We start from the raw sequence: 24,250 nt of genomic DNA on the forward strand, positions 1-24,250 counted from the left end.
TTATAACGTACAGCTGTAAAATTAAAAAAATCATATTTTTCCCACAAAAATTATCTTTTCACCCCCAATTGTTATTTTCCCAAGGGAAACAGGTCCCCAAAAGTTATTGTGCAATTTGTCTTGAGTACGCTGATACCCCATATGGGGGGGTAAACCACTGTTTGGGCACATGGCAGAGCTCGGAAAGGAAGGAGCACCGTTTGACGTAAAATTGTCTGGAATTGAGATTGGGCGCCATGTCACGTTTGGAGAGCCCCTGATGTGTCTGAACAGTGGAAACCCCCCGCAAGTGACCCCATTTTGGAATTTAGACCCCCCAAGGAACTTATCTAGATGTGTGGTGAGCATTTTGAACCCCCAAGTGTTTCACAGAAGTTTATAACGCCCAGGCATGAAAATAAAAAAATCATATATTTTCCATAAACATGATCTTTTAGTCCCCAATTTTTCCCGAGGGTAACAGTAGAAATTGGACCCCAAAAGTTGTTGTCCAATTTGTCCTAAGTACGCTGATACCCCATATGTGGGAGAAAACTACTGTATGGGCACACGTCGGGGCTCGGAAGGGAAGTAGTGACATTCTGAAATGCAGACTTTGAGGGAATAGTCTGCGGGTGTCATGTTGCGTTTCGAGAGCCCCTGATGTGCCTAAACTGTGGAAACCCCTCACAAGTTACCCCATTTTGGAAACTAGACCCCCCTGTTGTGAATTCGCTTTCTGGCCTCCCTCTGGTTATTACTGAAGGTAGTGGAGCTGGTCAGATTGACAGATGGGTTGCGAGTTTTCTTTCTGGGCTCCCTCTAGTGGTTACTGGAGGTAATGGAGCTGATCTGATTAACAGAGGATTGCCATCTGATAATGAGGACGACGATTGGAGATCTGGGGTTTCAGATTGGGATTTAAGACAGCCGACGCCCTCTATCCCTGCTGTGATTTTCTTCTTGCCTCCTGAGGTCTCATGTTTCCAGCTCAGTCCCTGCATGCTCAGCTAAGTGTTCATTTGCTATTCTGTTTGCATTTGGTCTGGTTTTGTCTATCTCAGTTTTGTGTGGGTCAGCCAGCTCCGGCTGGGGCTGTGCTGAATCACCGTCCATATGTTACTGCTTGTGCCAGTTTGTTTTTGTCCCTTATTAGATTGGCCTCTTTTTGCTCTGCTTTCAGAATATACCAGAGTGCTGATATAGTGGGCGAAGTCGTGCGACTTCAGTGTTTTTTGCATCATACGTGTTGGACTTTTTGCAGGGTTTTTTGTGTGATTGCAGACAGTATCTTTCCTTTCCTGTCCTGTCTAGTCAGTGTGGGCCCCATCGTTTGCTCAGTCTATTTTCCTGCCTGCGTTTGTGTTTTCATCTTGTCTCACCGACAATATATGTTTGGGAGCTATCTATTCCTTTGGGGTCTGCTCTGGGGCAGTTTAGATTTTCCCTTTCTTGCTTTAGGCTTAGTTAGCTATCCGGCTGTGCCAAGGCGTGTAGGACAGTAGCGTAGCTACCGGGGGGGGGCAGAGGGGGCGGTCACCCCGGGCCCTGCTCTCTGAGGGGGCCCACCGGAGCTACACTAATGTAACTGTATCGGCGTGCACAGCGCGCCCATACAGTTACATTCTGCGGCAGAGCAGGGAGAATCGATCTGCCTTCTCAGGGGCCGCTATGGGCCCCTGAGAAGGCAGTGGGGGGCCCCGGTGCCAGCAGTGGGCTCACAGCCAGCAATGTCATCCTGAGTTAATCTGTGCGCACAGGACCTGTGATGAAGTCACACGAGGGGAGGAGTCAGGGGGGTCACATGATCAGGGACTTCAGTGGCTGGCTGCAGGTCTCTGCTGTGCTGGTTGACATGCATTGGTGCTGGATAAGGTGAAATTTATGTGTGGGGTCAGGAGGGGTTTACAGCCAGATGGATGTAGCAGAGCTGAGGTGTACAGAGCAGAGCCGTGTGTGTAGAAGGTGTACGAAGCGGAGATATGCATGTATGAGGTGTACGGAGGAGCGGAGCCGCGTATGTATGGGGTGAGCAGAGACGTTTGTGTACAAGGTGTACGGAGCGGAGCTGTTTGTGTACAAGGTGTACGGAGCGGAAACGTGTGTGTACGGGGTGTATGGAGCGGAGCCGTATGTGTACAAGGTGTATGGAGCGAATGGGGGGTGCTGCCTTATACTACAGTCTGCCTATAGGGGATGGGGGGTGCCTTATACTACAGTCTACCTATGGGGGGAGTGCTGCCTTATATTACAGGCTGCCTATAGGGGGGTTGGGTGGTGCTGCCTTACATTACAGTCTGCTTATGGGGGGCTGCAATATACTATTGAGTCTGCCCATGGGGAGGGCTGCATTATACTGTAGAGTCTGCCCATGGGGGCTGCATTATACTATATTGAGGACTATCTGGTGTATTATACTATATGGAGGCTATCTAGGGGCCATCATACAATGTGGAGATTATTGAGGGGGCCATCATACAGTGTTGGAGCCATCATTGGGGGATACTAAGGGGTCAGTATGTATACAGTGAGGGGGCATATTACTGTGTATAGGGGAGCTGTACAGGGGGGGACTCAGGACATTAATAAATGTAAAGTGGGCACTTATTGTTATAGGGGAACTCAGGTTACAGTGACTGTCAAACGGGGCACACAGAGGGCAATATTACATTCTAGGAGACAATATGTGGGCACTGTTTTCTAGGGCAATTGCACCCGGCATTACTATATTATAGAGGGATGCTTTAGAATTTAGAGGTCACACAGAACCACACAGTAGGTGCAGTAATAGGGACACATACAGCTGCAGCGGCTCAGTATTGGGGTATCAGATGCAGTAATAGGGACACATGGCAGCAGCGGCTCAGCATTGGGGTATCAGGTGCAGTAATAGGGACACATACGGCAGCAGCGGCTCAGTATTGGGGCATCAGGTGCAGTAATAGGGACACATACGGCAGCAGCGGCTCAGTATTGGGGTATCAGGTGCAGTAATAGGGACACATACGGCAGCAGCAGCTCAGTATTGGGGTATCAGGTGCAGTAATAGGGACACATGGCAGCAGCGGCTCAGTATTGGGGTATCAGGTGCAGTAATAGGGACACATACAGCAGCAGCGGCTCAGTATTGGGTATCAGGTGCAGTAATAGGGACACATACAGGAGCAGCAGATCAGCATTGGGGTATCAGGTGCAGTAATAGGGACACATACGGCAGCAGAGCCTCAGTATTGGGGTATCAGGTGGAGTAATAGGGACACATACAGCAGCAGCGGCTTAGTATTGGGGTATCAGGTGCAGTAATAGGGACACATACGGCAGCAGTGGCTCAGTATTGGGGTATCAGGTGCAGTAATAGGGACACATACGGCAGCAGAGGCTCAGTATTGGGGTATCAGGTGCAGTAATAGGGACACATACAGCAGCAGCGGCTCAGTATTGGGTATCAAGTGCAGTTATAGGGACACATACGGGAGCAGCGGCTCAGCATTGGGGCATCAGGTGCAGTAATAGGGACACATACAGGAGCAGCAGCTCAGCATTGGGGTATCAGGTGCAGTAATAGAGACACATACAGCAGCAGCGGCTCAGCATTGAGGTATCAAGTGCAGTAATAGGGACACATGCGGCAGCAGCGACTCAGCATTGGGGTATCAAGTGCAGTAATAGGGACACATACGGGAGCAGCGGCTCAGCATTGGGGTATCAGGTGCAGTTATAGGGACACATATGGCAGCAGAGGCTCAGTATTGGGTATCAGGTGCAGTAATAGGGACACATACGGCAGCAGCGACTTAGTATTGGGGTATCAGGTGCAGTAATAGGGACACATATGGCAGCAGCGGCTCAGTATTGGGGTATCAGGTGCAGTAATAGGGACACATACGGCAGCAGCGGCTCATTATTGGGTTATCAGCAGGATGAGGAGTTTGTGCAGGTTGGGGATAGATGGTGATGGGGCTGGAATATGAGAAGTGAAACATGTCTTTGTTGTATTCTCTGTAGCAGAGTCGTGGCTGGAGAACATGTCATGTCAGTCTGGGCCAGATGGAAAAGACGTGAAAAGTGAACAATTCCATCAGAAAGAACGTCAGCGGTAAGGCACTATCTGTAACTGTGCAGTAATCACTTGTCTGTTTTGTAGGACTGGTATTTACCACTGACCATGTCATATCCATGTTGGTCTTTATATTGGGATTATTTTCAGTAACAGCGCAGTCATCTTCTACATCCACTATTAGGGTGCGTCACCGAGTTGTAATCAAAGTTACCTATTTAGGGGCCCACTCAGAAGTTTCGCCCCCCCTAAAGCAAAACTCTAGCTACGCTCTGGTCTAGGATCATTGTAGGTACGCTCCACGGCTACTGCTAGTTGTGTGGATAGGATCAGGGGTCTTCAATCCGCTTAGTTACCAACCTCTCTGGTTTTCTGTGGCTTAGCTTGGGCTTGCTCTCCTCCTCGGTGACCCAATCATAACACCCCCCAAGGAACTTATCTAGATGTGTGCTGAGCACTTTGAACCCCCAAGTGCTTCACAGAAGTTTATAACGCCCAGGCGTGAAAATAAAAAAATCATATTTTTTCCGCAAACATGATCTTTTAGTCCCCAATTTTTTTATTTTCCCAAGGGTATCAGGAGAAATTGGACAACAAAAGTTGTCCAATTTGTTCTGAGTAGGCTGATACCCCATATCTGGGAGAAAACTACTGTATGGGCACACGTGGATGCTTGGAAGGGAAGTAGTGACGTTTTGGAATGCATACATTGATCGAATGGTCTGCGGGTGTCATGTCGCGGTTTGAGAGCCCCTGATGTGCATAAACTGTTGAAACCCACCACAAATGACCCCATTTTGGAAACTAGACCCCCGTAAGGAACTTATCTAGATGTATGGTGAGCACTTTGAACCCCCAAGTGCTTCAAAGAAGTTTATAACGTAGAGCCATAAAAATAAAAAAATCATTTTTTTTCAGAAAAATGATATTTTTGCCCCCAATTTGTTATTTTCCCAAGGGTAACAGGAGAACTTGGACCCCAAAAGTTGTTGTGCAATTAGCCCTGAGTAGGCTGATACCTCATATGTGGGGGTAAACCACTGTTTGCGCGCATGGCAGAGCTTGGAAGGGAAGGCGCACCATTTGACTTTTTCAACTCAGAATTGGCTGGCATTGAGACCAGATTCCATGTTGCATTTGGAGAGCCTCTGATGTGCCTAAACAGTGGAAACCCCCAATTGTAACTCCACCCCTAACCCCAACACACCCCTAACCCTAATCTCAACCCTAGCCCTAACCCTAATGGGAAAACGGAAATAAATACATTCTTTAAATTTTATTATTTTTCCATAACTAAGGGGGTGATAACGGGGGGGTTTAATTTACTATATATGGCGGGTTTTTATGTTTGGCAGCTGTCACACTCTAAAAGACGCTTTTTATTGTAAAAATAGTTTTTGCATCACCACATTTTGAGAGCTATAATTTTTCCATATTTTGGCCCACAGAGTCATGTGAGGTCTTATTTTTTTGTGGGACGAGTTGACGTTTTTTATTGGTACCATTTTCAGGCTCATGACTTTTTTTATCGCTTTTTATTCCGATTTTTGGGATGCAGAATGAACAAAAACCAGCATTTCATAAATTTTTTTTGGGGGGGGGCGTTGACACCATTCCGCTTGTGGTAAAATTGATAAAGGGTTTTTTTCTTCGGGTCAGTACGATTACAGCGATACCTCATTTATGTCTTTTTTATGTTTTGGCGCTTAGAATAAAAACAATTTTATATAAACAATAATTATTTTTGCATCGCTTTATTCTGCGAGCTGTAACTTTTTTATTTTTTTGCTGATGACACTGTATGGCAGCTCTTTTTTTGCGGGACAAGATGATGTTAGCCCTCTGTGTCTGTACTGTTACACACTTAACATTATGGCTGGTCCAAACAATCAGGGCAATTGTTACCACCCAGCTTTCCCTTTTTTTCCTCATAGACTGTAAGCTTGCGAGCAGGGCCCTCATTCCTCTTGGTATTTGTTATAATCTATGTGATTATTGTTGTGCTGTAATGTCTATTGTCTGTACAAGTCCCCTCTGAAATGTAAAGTGCTGCGGAATATGTCGGCGCTATAGAAATAAAATTTATTATTATTATTATTATTATGTTTTCAGCGGTACCATGTTTATTTATATCTGTCTTTTTGATCGCGCGTTATTCCACTTTTTGTTCGGCGGTATGATGATAAAGCATTGTTTTTTGCCTTTTTTTGAAGGGGTTCACTAAAGGGGTTAACTAGAGGAACAGTTTTATAGGGCGGGTCATTATGGACGCGGTGATACTAAATATGTGTATTTTTATTAGTTGTTTTTTTATTTACAAAATAAAAGAATTTATTAGGGGTTTTTTTTAATTTATTTATGATTTTTTTTTTAAATTTTACACTTGTTTTTTTTAATTTTTTTTAACTTTATTATATTGTCCCAGTGTGGGACAATATAATAAAGTGTCAGATCGCTGATCTGACACCTTGCACAGCAGTGTGTCAGATCAGCGATCTGACAGGCACTGCAGGAGGCTTTGTCAGTGCCTGCTCTCAGCAGGCACTGACAAAACTGCCTCCCTGCAGGACCCCGAAGACCCCCGCGGCCATATTGGATCCAGGCGCCTGCAGGGAGGGAGGCCCTCAGAACAGCGAGATCACATCACACTGTTCTGAGGGTCCAGGGAAGCACGCAGGGAGCCACCTCCCTGCGCGTTTCTTCATTGATCCCCCGATACACTGCGATCATGTTTGATCGCAGTGTGCCAGGGTTAATGTGTCGGGGGCGGTCCGTGGCCGCCCCTGACACATAGTGCCGGGTGTCAGCTGTGATAATCAGCTGACACCCGGCCGCAATCAGCGGCGTTCACCCCCGGGAGCGCCGCTGATCGATATGACGTACCATGCCGTCCATGAGAATTAAGTCGGAGGTCACATGGACGGGATAGTACGTCTAATGACAAAAAGGGGTTAAGCCACTCCTGGTACAAAAATTTAACCAGTTCTTTGTTTGATGGCTTGTGACTATCCATCTTCCTCTTGATTACATTCCAGAGGTTTTCAATGCGATTCAGGTCTGTAGATTGGGTTGGCCATGACAGGGATTTGATGTGGTGGTCCTTCATCCACACAATGATTGACCTAGCTGTGTGGCATGGTGCATTGTCCTTTTGGAAAAAACAGTTCTCAGAATTGGGGAACATTGCCTGGGCAGAAGGAATCAACTGTTTTTCCAGGATAACCTTGTATGCGGCTTGATTCATACGTCCTTCGCAAATATTAACCTGCCCAATTCCAGCCTTGCTGAAGCATCCCCAGATCATCACCGATTCTCCACCAAATTTCACTTGTATGCCTCTCAAGGTCTCAGTCTAACCATTCGACGACCAGGTGTTGGGCAAAGCTGAAAATCAGACTCATCAGTGAAGATTACCTTACTCCAGTCCTCTATGGTCCAATCCTTATGGTCTTTGGCAAACTTCAGCCTAGCTCTCCTTTGCTTCTGATTAATGAAAATATTTTTTCTACCTTTACATGACTTGAGCCCTAGGAGCCTGTTACGAACTGTTCTTGCTGTGCACTTCACCCCAGCTGCCATTTGCCATTATTTTTGTAGGTCACTTGATGTCATCCTGCGGTTGCTGAGTGACATTCGAATAAGATGACGGTCATCCCAGTCAGTGGAGAGTCGTTTTCGCCCTCTTCCGGTCTGTACCTTTATTGTCCCCAATGTCTGCTGCTTAAGCTTGTTGTAATGGACTACCATCTTAGAAATCTTTAGGCTATGTGCACACGTTGCTGATTTTGATGCGGATCCGCAGCACTTTTGAACGCGCGGAATTGCATCAAATCCACAGTGTAGTGCACAGCCAATGTTAGTCAATGGTAAATTAAGAATTGCTTTGCACATGCTGCGGAGAAATCCGTGCGGATTTGCAGTGTTTTTTTTTCCGTAGCATGTCAATTCTTTTTGCCCTGCGTTTTCTGCCAAGAAATGCAGATTCTGTGAAGAAATTCCGCAAGCTAATCTGCAACGTGTGCACATACCATAAGGATGGAGGCAACATGACGCTCACTGTATCTGTATCCCTCTGCTAGTAAAGCCAGAATTGAGCCCTTCTTTTTCTCACTATAGACTTTTCTTTTCAACTCCTTTGGCATGGTTAAAAGATATTTGTTTCATTCCTATTAATTTTGGGATATTACTAGCACTTGTTTTGGCATCCAGCTTGTCCTATTGCAAGAGTATTGTGAACACGGGCTGGGAGGGGTTAAAAAAAAAAAATCACCTTCAGTTGATGAATGACACATGAATGGCTAATTCATGTGTCTTTGCCAGTGTAGCCCCCCCCCACTCGTTGATCCCTGTTAGACCAGAATGCATGTTCAGATGTCATGATGTCAAAGCATTGCCATACATCAAAAGTGTGTTAAGGCCTAGTTTCAATAAAGCGTGAAGAGGAGGCCTGTACCAAAGTGAAATGGGGTCCTAGCAAGCCAGTGAAGGCTGACGGGAAGGTGCTAGAGGAGTATGATTTTGTATTGCATTTTATGGGCAGCATGTAGGCTCAGTGGTTAGCAATGCAGCCTTGCAGCGCTGGGGTCCTGGGTTCAAGTGCCACCAAGGACATCTGCAAGGAGTTTGTATGTTTTACCAATGTTTGCGTGGGTTTCCTCCGGGTTCTCCGGTTTCCTCCCACATTCCAAAGACATACAGATAGGAAATCTAGATTGTGAGCCCGAATGGGGACAGTGCCAATAATCTATGTAAAGCGCTGTGGAAATAATGGCGCTATATAAATGAGTAAAATAAATAAATAAATAAACACCACAGCAGGTTTTTTTTTATACTTTCCTTTGTTAAATTTGGTTCAGGTGATCACCTAATCAGAAGCACATTAAGTAGAATGAGGTGTACTCTGGTTGGAATTCAACTGACACTGGAATGGAATGGCTGTCAGACATGTAGAGAAGCTAATTTATATAAAACTGTGCAGTGGTCTCTTAATTTTTTCCAGAGCTGTATACATACAGTAATATATACACAATATATACACTGCTCATAAAATAAAGGGAACACTCAAATAACACATCCTAGATCTGAATGAATGAATGAATGAAATATTCTCATTGAATATTTTGTTCTGTACAATGTACTGACAACAAAATTACACAAAAATCATCAATGGACATCAAATTTCTTAACCAATGGAGGCCAGGATTTGCAGTTCCCTCAAAATTAAAGTGGAAAAACACACTACAGGCTGATCCAACTTTGTTGTAATGTCCTTAAAACAAGTCAAAATGAGGCTCAGTATTGTGTGTGGCCTCCACGTGCCTGTATGACCTCCCTGCAATGCCTGGGCATGCTCCTGATGAGGCGGCAGATGGTCTCTTGAGGCATCTCCTCTCAGAACTAGACTAAAGCATCCGCCAACTCCTGGACAGTCTGTGGTGCAACGTGACGTTGGTGGATGGAGCGAGACATGATGTCCCAGATGTGCTCAATCGGATTCAGGTCTGGGGAACGGGTGGGCCAGTCCATAGCTTCAATGCCTTCATCTTGCAGTAACTGCTGACACACTCCAGCCACATGAGGTCTGGCATTGTCCTGCATTAGGAGAAACTCAGGGCCAACCGCACCAGCATATGGTCTCACAAGGGGTCTGAGGATCTCATCTTGGTACCTAATGGCAGTCAGGCTACCTCTGGCGAGCACATGGAGGGCTATGCGGCCCTCCAAAGAAATGCCATCCCACACCATTACTGACCCACTACCAAACCGGTCATGCTGAAGGATGTTGCAAGCAGCAGATCACTCTCCACAGCGTCTCCTGACTCTGTCACGTCTTTCACATGTGCTCAGTGTGAACCTGCTTTCATCTGTGAAGAGCAGAGGGCCCCAGTGGCGAATTTGCCAATGCTGGTGCTCTGTGGCAAGTGCCAAGCGTCCTGCATGGTGTTGGGCTGTGAGCACAACCCCCATCTGTGGACCTTGGGCCCTCATACCACCCTCATGGAGTCAGTTTCTAACCGTTTGTGCAGACACATGCACATTTGTGACCTGCTGGAGGTCATTTTGCAGGGCTCTGGCAGTGCTCCTCCTGTTCCTCCTTGCATAAAGGCGGAGGTATAGGTCCTGCTGCTGGGTTGTTGCGCTCCTACAGCCCCCTCCATGTCTCCTGGTGTACTAGCCGGTCTCCTGGTAGCGCCTCCAGCCTCTGGACACTACACTGACAGACATAGCTAACCTTCTTGCTACAGCTTGCATTAATATGCCATCCTGGATGAGCTGCAATATCTGAGCAACTTCTTTGGGTTGTAGAGTCCGTCTCATGCTACCACGAGTGTAAAAGCACAACCAACATTCAAAAGTGACCAAGACATCAGCCAGAAAGCATTGGTACTGAGATGTGGTCTGTGGTCCCCACCTGCAGAAACACTCCTTTATTGAAAGGGTCTTGATAATTGCCAATAATTTCCATCTATTCAATTGCACAACAGCATGTGAAATTTATTGTCAATCATTGTTGCTTCCCAAGTGGACAGTTTGATTTCACAGAAGTTTGATTTACTTGGAGTTATCTTCTAATGTTTAAGTGTTCCCTTTATTTGTTTGAGCAGTGTATATATATATATATATATATATATATATAGTTATTTTATACATTTTAAAAATTCAAAAAAGGAAAATGCACCGATGCAAAAATTTGGGCACTCTTGGAGATTTCTGTGCTCACTTAACTTGGTTTCAGGCCTTAATTAGACTGTTAGGGTTATGGCTTGTTCATTATCATCATTAGGAAAGGCCAGGTGATACAAATTCCCCAGCTTTATAAAAACCCAGCCTCCTCTAACCGTGTGCCAAAAAACAGCAGCCATGGGTGGTTCTAAGCAGCTGCCTAGCACTCTGAAAATGAAAATGGTGGAGGCCCACAAAGCAGGACAAGGCTACAAGAAGATAACAAAGCATTTTCAAGTTGCCCTTTCCTCAGTTCGAAATGTAATTAAGAAATGGCAGTTAGCAGGAACTGAGGAAGTCAAGATAAGGTCTGGAAGACCAAGCTAAACTTCAGTGAGAGATGCTCGTAGGATCGCTAGAGAGGCAAATCAGAACCCTTTTTTGACTGAAAAAGACCTTCAGAAAGATTTAGCAGACTCTTGAGTTCGGGTATATTGGTCAACAGTTCAGAGACACCTGCATACATATGGCCTTCATGGAAGAGTCATCATAAGAAAGCCTCTCCTGCATCCATAAAATTAATCGTCAGAAGTTTGCAAAAGAACATCTAAATAAGCCTGATGCATTTTGGAAACAAGTCCTTTGGACAGATTAGGTTAAAATAGAACTCTTTGGCCAAACTGATCAAAAGTATATGTGGAGAAAAAAGGGCACATAATTTTCGGAAAAGAACATCTCGCCAACCATTAAGTGGATGGTGGATCAATCATGCTTTGGGGTTGTGTTTCAGCCAATGGGCCAATGGCACGGGGGGACATTTCATGAGTAGGAGGAAGAATGGATTCAATTATATTTCAACAAATTCTTGATGCAAACATAACACCATCTGTAAAAAAGATGAAGTTGAAAAGAGGATGGCTTCTACAAATGGATAATGATCCTAAACACACGTCAAAATCCACAATAAACTACATCGAAAGGCGCAAGCTGGAGGTTTTACAATGGCCCTCAGAGTCCCCAGATCTGAATATCATTGGAAATCTGTGGCTAGATCTCAAAATAGCAGCGCTTGCAACACGGCCCAGGAATCTCACAGAACTGGAAGAATTTTCCAAAGAATAATGGATGAAAATCCCACAAGCAAGAATTGCATTTTCATTTTTGAAAATTTTAAAATGTAAAAGATGTATATATATAGGGTGGTCCAAAAGTAGGTGGACAGTATGTGTAATAGGGTTATGAAGGGGGAGATTTATCAAACATGGTGTAAAGTGAAGCTGACTCAGTTGCCCTTAGCAACCAATCAGATTCCACTTTTCATTCTTCACAGACTCTTTGGAAAATGAAAGTTGGAATCTAATTGGTTGCTAAGGGCAACTGAGTCAGTTTCACAGATCCAGTTTTCACAGATAAATCTCCCCCAAATCTGTTTTCTTTTCAGATAATTCAGATAACCCTTAATTGCAAATAATTTAAATACAGATCAAAGAAAAAGGATTTTAAAAGAGTATTGGAAATCTCAAAATGCTGAAACAGTTAGAATAAATTGGGTTGAAACATTTAGTACTCAAGCCCCAAAGAGACAAACCATTTACCGTATTCGTGACAAATTCAATGCCACTGGCTCAATCCTTAATGCTCCAAAAACTGGTCGACCCAAAACAGCCTGTACAGAAAATAAGAAACAACTTGTTGCTGAAACATTTGTTCAGAGTCCAAAAAAGTCCACCAGAAGAGTCTCTTTAGAATTGGGAATTTCACGAGCTTCCATCATGCGAATCCTGAAATCTATTGGGTGGAAAGCTTATCGTCCACGTCTAATTCATGGTTTATTGGCGGATGATCCAGACAGGCGGCTGCAATGTAGTGAGATTATGCCTAACGAAACTGAAGAAAATCCATTAATTTAGTTAATATTATGTGGAGGGATGAAGCTTCTTTCAAATTATCTGGCCATATTAACAGACATCATTGTATTTACTGGTATAATGAGAACATGCATTTAACATTAGAGCAACAACTAAATGATCCTGATGTCAATGTTTGGGGTGGTATTTCAAGTTTTGGTGTTTTTGGACCATTTTGTTTATGGAACAGTCAAAGGAGATAAGTATCTCGAAATTCTAATGAATAAAGTTGTTCCCCAGTTACAGCAACAGTCTAATTCAAATGACCTTTATTTCCAACAAGTTGGGGCCCCTCCACATTATTCAAGAGTAGTCCGCGAGTATCTTGATGAAACATTTCCTAAAAATTGATTGGCCGAAGAGGCACACTTGATTGGCCGGCACGTTCACCAGACTTGACCCCAATAGATTTTTTCTTTTGGGGAGTACTCAAGGACAAAGTTTATAGTTGAAAACCAAAAAGTGGCAGTGATTTGAAAAATTACATAAGAGATGCATTTCAAGAAACTAATACCCAAAGAGACTTGTGCAAAAAATGTTTGTCGACGCGTAAGAGGCAGACTTCAAAGCTGTGCAAATTGTGATGGAAAACAGTTTGAGCACCTGCGTTGATAAAATTTAAGAGCTTTTGTATTATTGTTCAGAATAAAATTTAATTGTCAATGTTATGCTTGTGTTAGTAAATATAATTTTATATATTAATCAAAATAAGTGCTATTTTCTGTCCTCCTACTTTTGGACCACCCTGTATATATACTGCTCGCAAAAATTAAAGGGAGCACTATTCCATTTGCAACAGGCTGTTTGTGTCCCCTTTATTTTTTGAGCAGTATATATATATATATATATATACATATATATATACACACTGCTCAAAAAAATAAAGGGAACACTTAAACAACAGAATATAGCTCAAAGTAAATCAAACTTCTGTGAAATCAATCTGTCCACTTAGGAAGCAACACTGATTGACAATCAATTTCACATGCTGTGCAAATGGAATAGACAACAAATGGAAATTATTATTATTATGGCAATTATCAAGACACCCTCAATAAAGGAGTGGTTCTGCAGTTGGGGACCACAGACCACATCTCAGTACCAATGCTTTCTGGCTGATGATTTGGTCACTTTTGAATGTTGGTTGTGCTTTCACATTAGTGGTAGCATGAGACTGACTCTACAATCCACACAGGTGGCGCAGGTAGTGCAGCTCATCCAGGATGGCACATCAATGCGAGCTGTGGCAAGAAGGCTTGCTGTGTCTGTCAGCATAGTGTCCAGAGGCTTTCCACAGCTCCCATTGATGTGCCATCCTGGATGAGCTGTACTACCTGAGCCACTTGTGTGGATTGTAGAATCCGTCTCATTTTTTTGCCTAAAATACAAAGAAAATGTTTCATCTTCAACTTTAGGCTTTTTAGGGATCATTACAGGCATGGACCCCAAACAAAGACTTCTTCAGGAAGTCCATGATACTGTTCGGGTTCGGCACCTCGAACATCGAGTGGTTTTCGCACTGTCATCTGCATGTAAGTGCTAAAAACTCCAACGGCTGTGATCAGCTGTAAGATCACTTAGGAGAAACGGGGTCAGTGGGTGGGGATAGCTAAAAGACCCACTAAATTGATGGCAACGCTCTGGAAGGGTTCACCTACCAAGGACATGGATTGGAGCAGGGCACAACAGGGTGCTCCCCTATCTGTTGACAAACCGGACAAGAGGCTCGGTATTTCCGCATCTCTTTTGGCCAAAAGAAACTACGCAGTAGTCGAGCCGGGGTCTTTCTCACCCCCATATACGCAGATGCAGGATCGTCATGTGCCAAGTGCAGGAGTTGGGGTCGATACTGCTGAGGCACCAAGAGCTGATGGACACAGATCCAGGGTTTCTCTGAGCATGATGCAGGCTTTTCCCTATATAGCAATATAGCAGTCCATTCTCCCATCTATACACCTCCCCGTGATTTGTTTCCCCAGGTCGAGCGGCCACACTGCAGGCAAATTCTAGGGTGGGGCCCGTGAGTTGGGCTTCCCTAAACTCCTTGCGATCTGTCTCCCCCTAGTCAATGGTAACAGTCTGGTCAAATGTACTCACCGCCGTCGGCTCAGAGGGGGTTGATGGAGGCTTGGAGTGTTGGTTATCCTTGGGAAGGGTGGCACAAGGATCCATAATGGTGTTTCTTGTCTTGGCTTCGGGCAATGACAGTAACAAATTGGCTGGACAGTCCTTTTCTGAGGTCATTCCCTAAAATAACAGTTGTGGGGAGGCAGTCCATGAGTCCCACTTCGACCTCTCCCTGGTCAGTACCCCAGTCCAGGTGCACACGGGCTAGAGAGATGTCAAAGTGCTGACCTCCATCCAAGGAGATGGTCACTTGGCGACCTGGTAAATAGTGTTCAGGTGGGAGAATATCTGAGCAGACCAGTGTGATCAGCGTTGGACTGGAACACCTTGGGCCCACCAGAGAAAATCATTCTTGGGGCCCACTATGTAGCTACATAGAAATAAACACAATACCACCAATTGTGCAGTAAAACACGCTAATATTCAGGTATAATATAAGGTAGTACATGTCTTAATTATGTAGCAGAAGTTGAGGTAGCCTCCCTCATATAGTATAATGTAGCCCCCTCATAGACTATAATGTTGACCCGTCATAGAATATAGTGCAGCCATCTCATAGAATATAATGCTGCCCCCCTCACAGGGTATAACGCACCCCCTCATAGGGTATAACTCTGCCCCCTCATAGGGTATTATGCACCCCCTCATAGGGTATAATGCTGCCCTCTCATATAGTATAATGCTGCCCCACCTCATAGGGTATAATGCTCCCCCCCTCATAGGGTATAATGCTATATATATATAGATAGATATAGATAGAGATAAATAGATAATATATAGATATAGATAGCTATAGATAGATATAGATAGATATAGGATGAATAGATAGATCTATGGATAGATAGAAGATAGATAATGGATAAATACAGTAGATAGATATAGAGATAGATAGATGGGTAGATAGACTGAAGATAGATAATGGATAGATATATAGATAGATAGAGCTAGAGAGATAGATATAGTGATAGATATAGAGATAGATATAGAGATAGATAGATAGATATAGAGATAGATATAGATAATAGATAGGTATAGAGATACATAGAGAGATAGAGATAGAGATAGAGAGATAGATAGATAGAGATGGATATAGAGATAGCTAGATAGATAGATAGAGATAGAGATATAGTGATAGAGATAGATAGATGATAGATAGATAGATAGATAGATAGATAGATATAGATAGAGACAGATATAGAGATAGATAGATATAGAGATACTGTAGATAGATAGATATAGAGATAGATAGCTATAGATAGAAAGATAGATAGATAGATAATAGATACAGTAGATATAGATAGGGATAAATATATATAGAGATAGATAGATATAGAAATAGATAGATAGGTATAGATCGATAGATATAGATAGAGGAAATAGATATGGAGATATTAAAAAAAGAACACAATACTCACCTCTCCTCGTTCCCATGCTGATTTCGGCGGTGGCTCTGCTTCAGTGTCAGGAGCTGCCATCTGCCAGACACACAGCGGGTGATCGATGAAGTGATGTCATCGCGCACCAGCTGCGTGTCAGAAGCAGAGGGGACTGATGGGAGAGAGAGCATTATCTGATGCTCTCATTCCATTACAACTGAGGGCGGCACCGGCCCTGACTTACTGCCGCATAGCGGCTGCCTGGGCTGGGGGCCTCTGGGAGAGCGGGGGCCCTGGTCCAGTGAAATGATATTCACTCCTTTCAACGCCCATGTGGGCGTGGGAAGCAGTGAATATTAATTTCTCTTTTGCAGCGGGGACAGAGGCTCCTGCCTCCTGTCACCCGCTGCTGCTCCGCTGGCATAGGGCCCCCATAGCAGCTGTGTGGTGTGCCGCTATTAGGGACACGCCACTGACTGGGGGCCCCTGGAGCAGCAGGGGCCCTAAGCAACTGCTGGCTCTGTATGCCAGCAGGTGCAGGGCCCACCTGAGAATCCTCTGGCTCTCTGGTGGGCCAGTCCAACCCTGAGTGTGATGGAGGACCTAGTGTCCTGAAGTCCCTGGGCCTGGATATCACCGACCTTGACTGGCTGGATGTGGTGTAGGAGGTTGGCTGGTGTAGGCTGGCCAACCCGCTGTGTATTATGGACAGGATATATCACTGTTGCTGGTGTATCCTGGGAATAGCATCCTTCTGATCCTCCTGGCTCGTGTTCGCAGATGTTGACCGGGTGATCTGGCAGATGTGCTCCAGGCATGGGGCCCTGGGAACAGTCTTTGGCAATGTGTCCAAGGCACCCGCATGTATAACAGAGCCGTGGGTTGGGCAACTCATGGGTACTGTTGGTAACCCTTGGTCCTGGTGATCAGTCAAAACTTTGGTTGAAGGGTCTTCTTGCATCAGTGGACATATCGGATCTCCAGCGAGGTCGGTTGGCTGCAAATTTGTCAGCCAATTGGGCTGCTTGCTCTGGAGTGTCGGGCTACCGGTCGGCTACCCACTCTTGAATTTCTGGGGCCATTTTCTCCTTAAGTTGCTCAAGCATGATCATGTCCCGAAGGGCAGCAACAAAGAGGGCAGCCCTACCAACAAGCCAGCGTTTCCAGTGTCTCTGGAGTTGACTGCCAAATTCTACATAGGAGACCCCCTGGTGGGACAATGTCCGGAAATTGGTGCGATATCTCTTGGGGGTGATGGTAAAAAGTGCTAGCAGGGTGTCCTTAATAGTTTCATAATACAGGCAGTATTGAGGCCCAATTGACCAGGCAGCATCCCGTGTCCAACCAGTCAAACTAGTCCACAGGTACTTAGCTCAGTCAGCTATGGGCACCTGGTGTATCAGCAATAAAGTCTCAAAATCTTGCAGATATTCATCGACATCGGTGTTGGACTCATTAAACACTGGCACATCTCTGTAGTGGAGTGGAGCTCCTTGTTGAGGGACTACCATGGGGTTAGGGTCCGATGCTGGCTGTAGGGGTACTGGAACTCCCAAAACTGATTCTATAACACAAGCTCTTTCACCACTTGAGGCTCAAGGTCCCAATGCAACCAACAACTCCTGGATTTGAGCTGCAGCTGACTGGGTAGATTCCAGATCGGCACAGGGTCCTGGCTCTGGCAAATCCTCTGGGTCCATCGCAGCAGAGTTTTCATCGTCTTCCACAATGTTCTGGGAATCCCAGCAAACAAATTCCTTGATCAAATCTGACCCACTGTCCATGGTCCTGTATTCAATCCGTCGAAGCTGGCTCAGCTCCTGTAGTTGTCGTTTCTTGTTACGGCTATACATCCACTCTGGTCCTCTTCCCAAGGCCGAGTTGGTGGGATTGGACATGGTGGCATCCAAAACCTACTGTGTATGTCTCATCAATGGTCTGCTGGGTATGTCTGCACGTCTCCCTGGTTATGAAGCCCTGGACGGTGTCTATGAACACAAGTCCCCAGCAGCTCCCCCCGGTTCCACAGGGCTGAGTAGTGTCTCACTTGCTGCCACCAATCGTGGAGAAACAGGGTCAGTGGGTGCTCTGGTCTGCTGGCCCGGCTGCCTTTAGCAAGACTGCATGGACCAGGGCTCATATCACTGAACGCCCACTCTATCTCCTGGTGGGCAATACACTACACAGACAACACAGTGTTAGGGTAAAGCAGTGTGGCAATACTTTATTGAACTACAACACCCAATAGCAAACAGAACAATCCCAGCAATTACCCCAAGATGGTGCACATTACAGGGTCTCGCCAGGATAATAGTAGATGTTATGTCTGAGCTCCCAGGGTCGCTACTCCATCTGTGATATGCACGCAGAGAGGAGGTAACGACAAACATAGGGAGATAACTGAGAGCAGTCCTGTGTCCTTTCAGCCGAGTCTGAAGTATCCTGAGCTGAGATCCTAAAGAGTGACAGAAACCAGAATAAAAGAAGTCTCTTTTATACCCGAGGCAGGTGATCTTTTTTAGATTTACCCAGTGTCCTTCAGTCCACCCTCACAGCCTTTCCCTATCTACTTTCAAAGTCAACAAACTGGTTATAGAATACAATACACAATTATCATATAAACAAAGATAAACATACACTATGTACAAGTCACTATTACAGACTTACACAATATGTTAAATGGTATGCAAGTCTGTCTGCTTGACCCACCGGACATAAACTCTTAAATCTACAAGCCAATATACAGATAAAAAGTCAATTCTCCTTGGTTTGCAAAAACATGGTTGTCTGGGAAATTAAGATACAATCTGGTTTCTTCACAATCACTACCACCGGTCAGAGTGCTGCGGCTTTCGCGCCCTCGGTGCTTCCTCTGGGATCTCCTCCTCTGCCCTGTTGTCTGTGCTTCTCCTGGATCTCCTCCTCTGCCCTACTCTGTTTTTCTGGAATCTTCCCCGCTGTCCTGCTCTCTGTGTTTCTCCTGGGATCTCCTCCTCTGCCATGTTCTCTGTGCTTCTCCTGGGATCTCATCCTCTGCCCTGTTATCTGTGCTTCACTTGGGATCTCCTCCTCTGCCCTGCTGTCTGTTCATTTCCTGAGACCTCCTCCCCTGCCCTGTTCTGTGCTTCTCCTGGGATCTCCTCCTCTTCCCTGCTCTCTGTGCTTCTCCTGGGATCTCCTCCTCTGCCCTGCTCTCTGTGCTTCTCCTGAGATTTCTTCCTTTGCCCTGCCCTTTGTGCTTCTCCTGACATCTCCTCCTCTACCCTGCTCTCTGTGCTTCTCCTGGGATCTCCTCCTATGACCTGCTCTCTGTGATTCTCTTGGGATCTCCTCCTCTGCCCTGCTCTCTGTTCGTTTCCTGGGATCTCCTCCCCTGCCCTGTTCTGTGTGCTTCTCCTGGGATCTCCTCCTCTTCCCTGGTCTCTGTACTTCTCCTGGGATCTCTTCCTCTGCCTTGCTCTCTGTGCGTCTCCTGGGATCTCCTCCCCTGCACTGCTCTGTGCTTCTCCTCAGATCTCCTCCTCTGTCCTGCTGTCTGTTCATTTCCTGAGACCTCCTCCCCTGCCCTGTTCTGTGCTTCTCCTGGGATCTCCTCCTCTTCCCTGCTCTCTGTGCTTCTCCTGGGATCTCCTCCTCTGCACTGCTTTCTGTGCTTCTCCTGAGATTTCTTCCTTTGCCCTGCCCTTTGTACTTCTCCTGGCATCTCCTCCTCTACCCTGCTCTCTGTGCTTCTCCTGGGATCTCCTCCTATGACCTGCTCTCTGTGATTCTCTTGGGATCTCCTCCTCTGCCCTGCTCTCTGTTCGTTTCCTGGGATCTCCTCCCCTGCACTGTTCTGTGTGCTTCTCCTGGGATCTCCTCCTCTTCCCTGCTCTCTGTACTTCTCCTGGGATCTCCTCCTCTGCCTTGCTCTCTGTGCGTTTCCTGGGATCTCCTCCTCTGCGCTGCTCTGTGCTTCTCCTCAGATCTCCTCCTCTTCCCTGGTCTCTGTTCTTCTCCTGGGATCTCCTCCTCTGCCTTGCTCTCTGTGCGTTTCCTGGGATCTCCTCCCCTGCCCTGTTCTGTGTGCTTCTCCTGGGATCTCCTCCTCTTCCCTGCTCTCTGTACTTCTCCTGGCATCTCCTCCTCTACCCTGCTCTCTGTGCTTCTCCTGGGATCTCCTCCTATGACCTGCTCTCTGTGATTCTCTTGGGATCTCCTCCTCTGCCCTGCTCTCTGTTCGTTTCCTGGGATCTCCTCCCCTGCACTGTTCTGTGTGCTTCTCCTGGGATCTCCTCCTCTTCCCTGCTCTCTGTACTTCTCCTGGGATCTCCTCCTCTGCCTTGCTCTCTGTGCGTTTCCTGGGATCTCCTCCTCTGCGCTGCTCTGTGCTTCTCCTCAGATCTCCTCCTCTTCCCTGGTCTCTGTTCTTCTCCTGGGATCTCCTCCTCTGCCTTGCTCTCTGTGCGTTTCCTGGGATCTCCTCCCCTGCCCTGTTCTGTGTGCTTCTCCTGGGATCTCCTCCTCTTCCCTGCTCTCTGTACTTCTCCTGGGATCTCCTCCTCTGCCTTGCTCTCTGTGCATTTCCTGGGATCTCCTCCTCTGCGCTGCTCTGTGCTTCTCCTCAGATCTCCTCCTCTGCCCTGCTCTCTGTTCTTCTCCTGGTATCTCCTCCCTTGCCCTGCTACCTGTGCATCTCCTGGGAGTTGTTTTCTGCTGGATATGAAGTAGTTTTCCTATGTTTTGTCCTCAGCTTGTAATAAGGATTCATTGAATTGACATTTTAGCATTTGCAGGTCCCTGCTGTGTATTATCTTAGGGAGGGACATAACATTGGTGCAAACTGTGCTGCACATGGCCCCATGAGCACAACCAGCTCCAGAGCAGGTGGCACATTGCATTATGATGGGCTATTGGGCAATACATGGCCCTTACACTGTTCTTGCACAGGGGCCTTTACTGTCTGTGATCGCTCTTGGATTATTGTCTTGTCTTTAGTGTCAAGGATTATGTGTTATAACGAGAAGGGATTTCATTGTTTCTTCAGCCCTGATGCCTGTCCTATCTTGCACAGATGCCTTCTGTAGCAATGTATCACAGGAGAAGATGTAGAAATTATGCCCAACACTTGTAAGAGGAGAAACGAGGAAGAGATCAGCATCATAAAATGGATATTACTGAGGATGACATTTGGTTCAAGTCCTGCTTCCAGTTTTCTGGCTGCCCTTCTCTGTACTGCCTAATAAATTGCCATGGCCGGCTTCACCCATGGTCTCCTGGCATCACTGTGGATGTCTATAAGTGTCACCCTGACTCCAGCTTGTGGAATAGCTGATGATGCCGTTGAGATTGTATGCGGGGTTTACGATATCTATCCACATGGATCCAGAACAAGCTGATCATCTCCCTCTGACAACATCACAAGGTGTCCTGTCATACAAAGGCATGTCCATAGTCCCGGAGACAGAGATGCCGGCCTGAAGTTGGAAGTCGGAGGCCATACAGGCACAGAGAGGTCAACTCCTATGTAATTCAAGGTGAAAACTGATTTCTATTTTTCATCATAACTGAAAAGAATTAATAAGCAATAAAGTGAAAAATGGAACCAGAGTGAGAAATAATGAAAAAAGGAGTTGGTGTTATTTTTATAGCGGCCGGCGGAGACGAGTTGCTATGGAAACCCCAGTATGTACATTAGTATTAGTCCTGCTCGTCATTGCTCTGGTATGGTGCTGCTAATCACCATCATATTCAGGAGGTGGCGTCTGGACGTAGGGGTCATGTACTGTATAAAGGTGTCGTATCATGTCCGTCCTGGAAAAAGAGGAGCAGAGCGTGACACACGACCACGGCACATGTCATAGCAGAACGTCGCACGATGGCAGGCAGAAGATTGGTTTCGCCCCCACACATCAGTGATGGCAGAACAAGATGATGTGCATCACTATGCATGCCGTGTCCGGAACTAGAAAGGCTGCATCCTTTCTTCCTGAGCGGGGTGGACCTTCCCCTGCTGTCTTGGGGAAGTCTGAGAGAGGCGGACATTCCTCTGCTACAGGAGGTAAGGAGAAAAGAGACAGAGCTTCCCGCTGTCCTAAGAGAGTTGGGAAAGCGTGCGCAGCAGCTGGGGGATAAAAGGGAGGAGCACACCAAAAAGGTAAGTCTGGCGCTGGGGCAGAGCAGTGCGGAGGACAGCGCAGAGAGCAGCACGCAGAACAGAGAACAGAGTGCTCTGCTTCCCCCACCAGAAAGTACAGTTTTGGCAAAAAGCTGTATAGAATGAGCCCCCGTCGCCTGCAGAGTGGAGCCGTGCGAGCAGAGCGGAGCTGTGCAGAGCTGTGCCAGCAAAGCAGAGCTAAGCCGAGTGCTGTACCTGGCTTGATAGTGAGTACTGCACACGCTCTGCCCAAGAGTGACCGCATACAGTGGGGAAAAAAAGTATTTAGTCAGTCAGCAATAGTGCAAGTTCCACCACTTAAAAAGATGAGAGGCATCTGTAATTTACATCATAGGTAGACCTCAACTATGGGAGACAAACTGAGAAAAAAAAAACCAGAAAATCACATTGTCTGTTTTTTTTTTCATTTTATTTGCATATTATGCTGGAAAATAAGTATTTGGTCAGAAACAAGCAATCAAGATTTCTGGCTCTCACAGACCTGTAACTTCTTCTTTAAGAGTCTCCTCTTTCCTCCACTCATTACCTGTAGTAATGGCACCTGTTTAAACTTGTTATCAGTATAAAAAGACACCTGTGCACACCCTCAAACAGTCTGACTCCAAACTCCACTATGGTGAAGACCAAAGAGCTGTCAAAGGACACCAGAAACAAAATTGTAGCCCTGCACCAGGCTGGGAAGACTGAATCTGCAATAGCCAACCAGCTTGGAGTGAAGAAATCAACTGTGGGAGCAATAATTAGAAAATGGAAGACATACAAGACCACTGATAATCTCCCTCGATCTGGTGCTCCACACAAAATCCCACCCCGTGGGGTCAGAATGATCACAAGAACGGTGAGCAAAAATCCCAGAACCACGCGGGGGGGGACCTAGTGAATGAACTGCAGAGAGCTGGGACCAATGTAACAAGGCCTACCATAAGTAACACACTACGCCACCATGGACTCAGATCCTGCAGTGCCAGACGTGTCCCACTGCTTAAGCCTGTACATGTCTGGGCCCGTCTGAAGTTTGCTAGAGAGCATTTGGATGATCCAGAGGAGTTTTGGGAGAATGTCCTATGGTCTGATGAAACCAAACTGGAACTGTTTGGTAGAAACACAACTTGTCGTGTTTGGAGGAAAAAGAATACTGAGTTGCATCCATCAAACACCATACCTACTGTAAAGCATGGTGGTGGAAACATCATGCTTTGGGGCTGTTTCTCTGCAAAGGGGCCAGGACGACTGATCCGGGTACATGAAAGAATGAATGGGGCCATGTATCGTGAGATTTTGAGTGCAAACCTCCTTCCATCAGCAAGGGCATTGAAGATGAAACGTGGCTGGGTCTTTCAACATGACAATGATCCAAAGCACACCGCCAGGGCAACGAAGGAGTGGCTTCGTAAGAAGCATTTCAAGGTCCTGGAGTGGCCTAGCCAGTCTCCAGATCTCAACCCTATAGAAAACCTTTGGAGGGAGTAGAAAGTCCGTATTGCCAAGCGAAAAGCCAAAAACATCACTGCTCTAGAGGAGATCTGCATGGAGGAATGGGCCAACATACCAACAACAGTGTGTGGCAACCTTGTGAAGACTTACAGAAAACGTTTGACCTCTGTCATTGCCAACAAAGGATACTGTATATCACAAAGTATTGAGATGAAATTTTGTTTCTGACCAAATACTTATTTTCCACCATAATATGCAAATAAAATGAAAAAAAAACAGACAATGTGATTTTCTGGATTTTTTTTTCTCAGTTTGTCTCCCATAGTTGAGGTCTACCTATGATGTAAATTACAGACGCCTCTCATCTTTTTAAGTGGTGGAACTTGCACTATTGCTGACTGACTAAATACTTTTTTTCCCCACTGTACTTGACAGACTCCTGCATACAGGTCCATCATTTGTGGACGACTGACTGTCAGATCCCTGCTACCCTCCATGCTAGGTGGTGACCCTAGTGAAAGTAGAGACTGCACTGTGAGTGCAATGCACA

Source organism: Dendrobates tinctorius, unplaced genomic scaffold, assembly GCF_039654945.1.
Source record: "Dendrobates tinctorius isolate UK_male_01 unplaced genomic scaffold, ASM3965494v1 ptg000013l, whole genome shotgun sequence".
Lineage (NCBI taxonomy): Eukaryota > Metazoa > Chordata > Amphibia > Anura > Dendrobatidae > Dendrobates > Dendrobates tinctorius.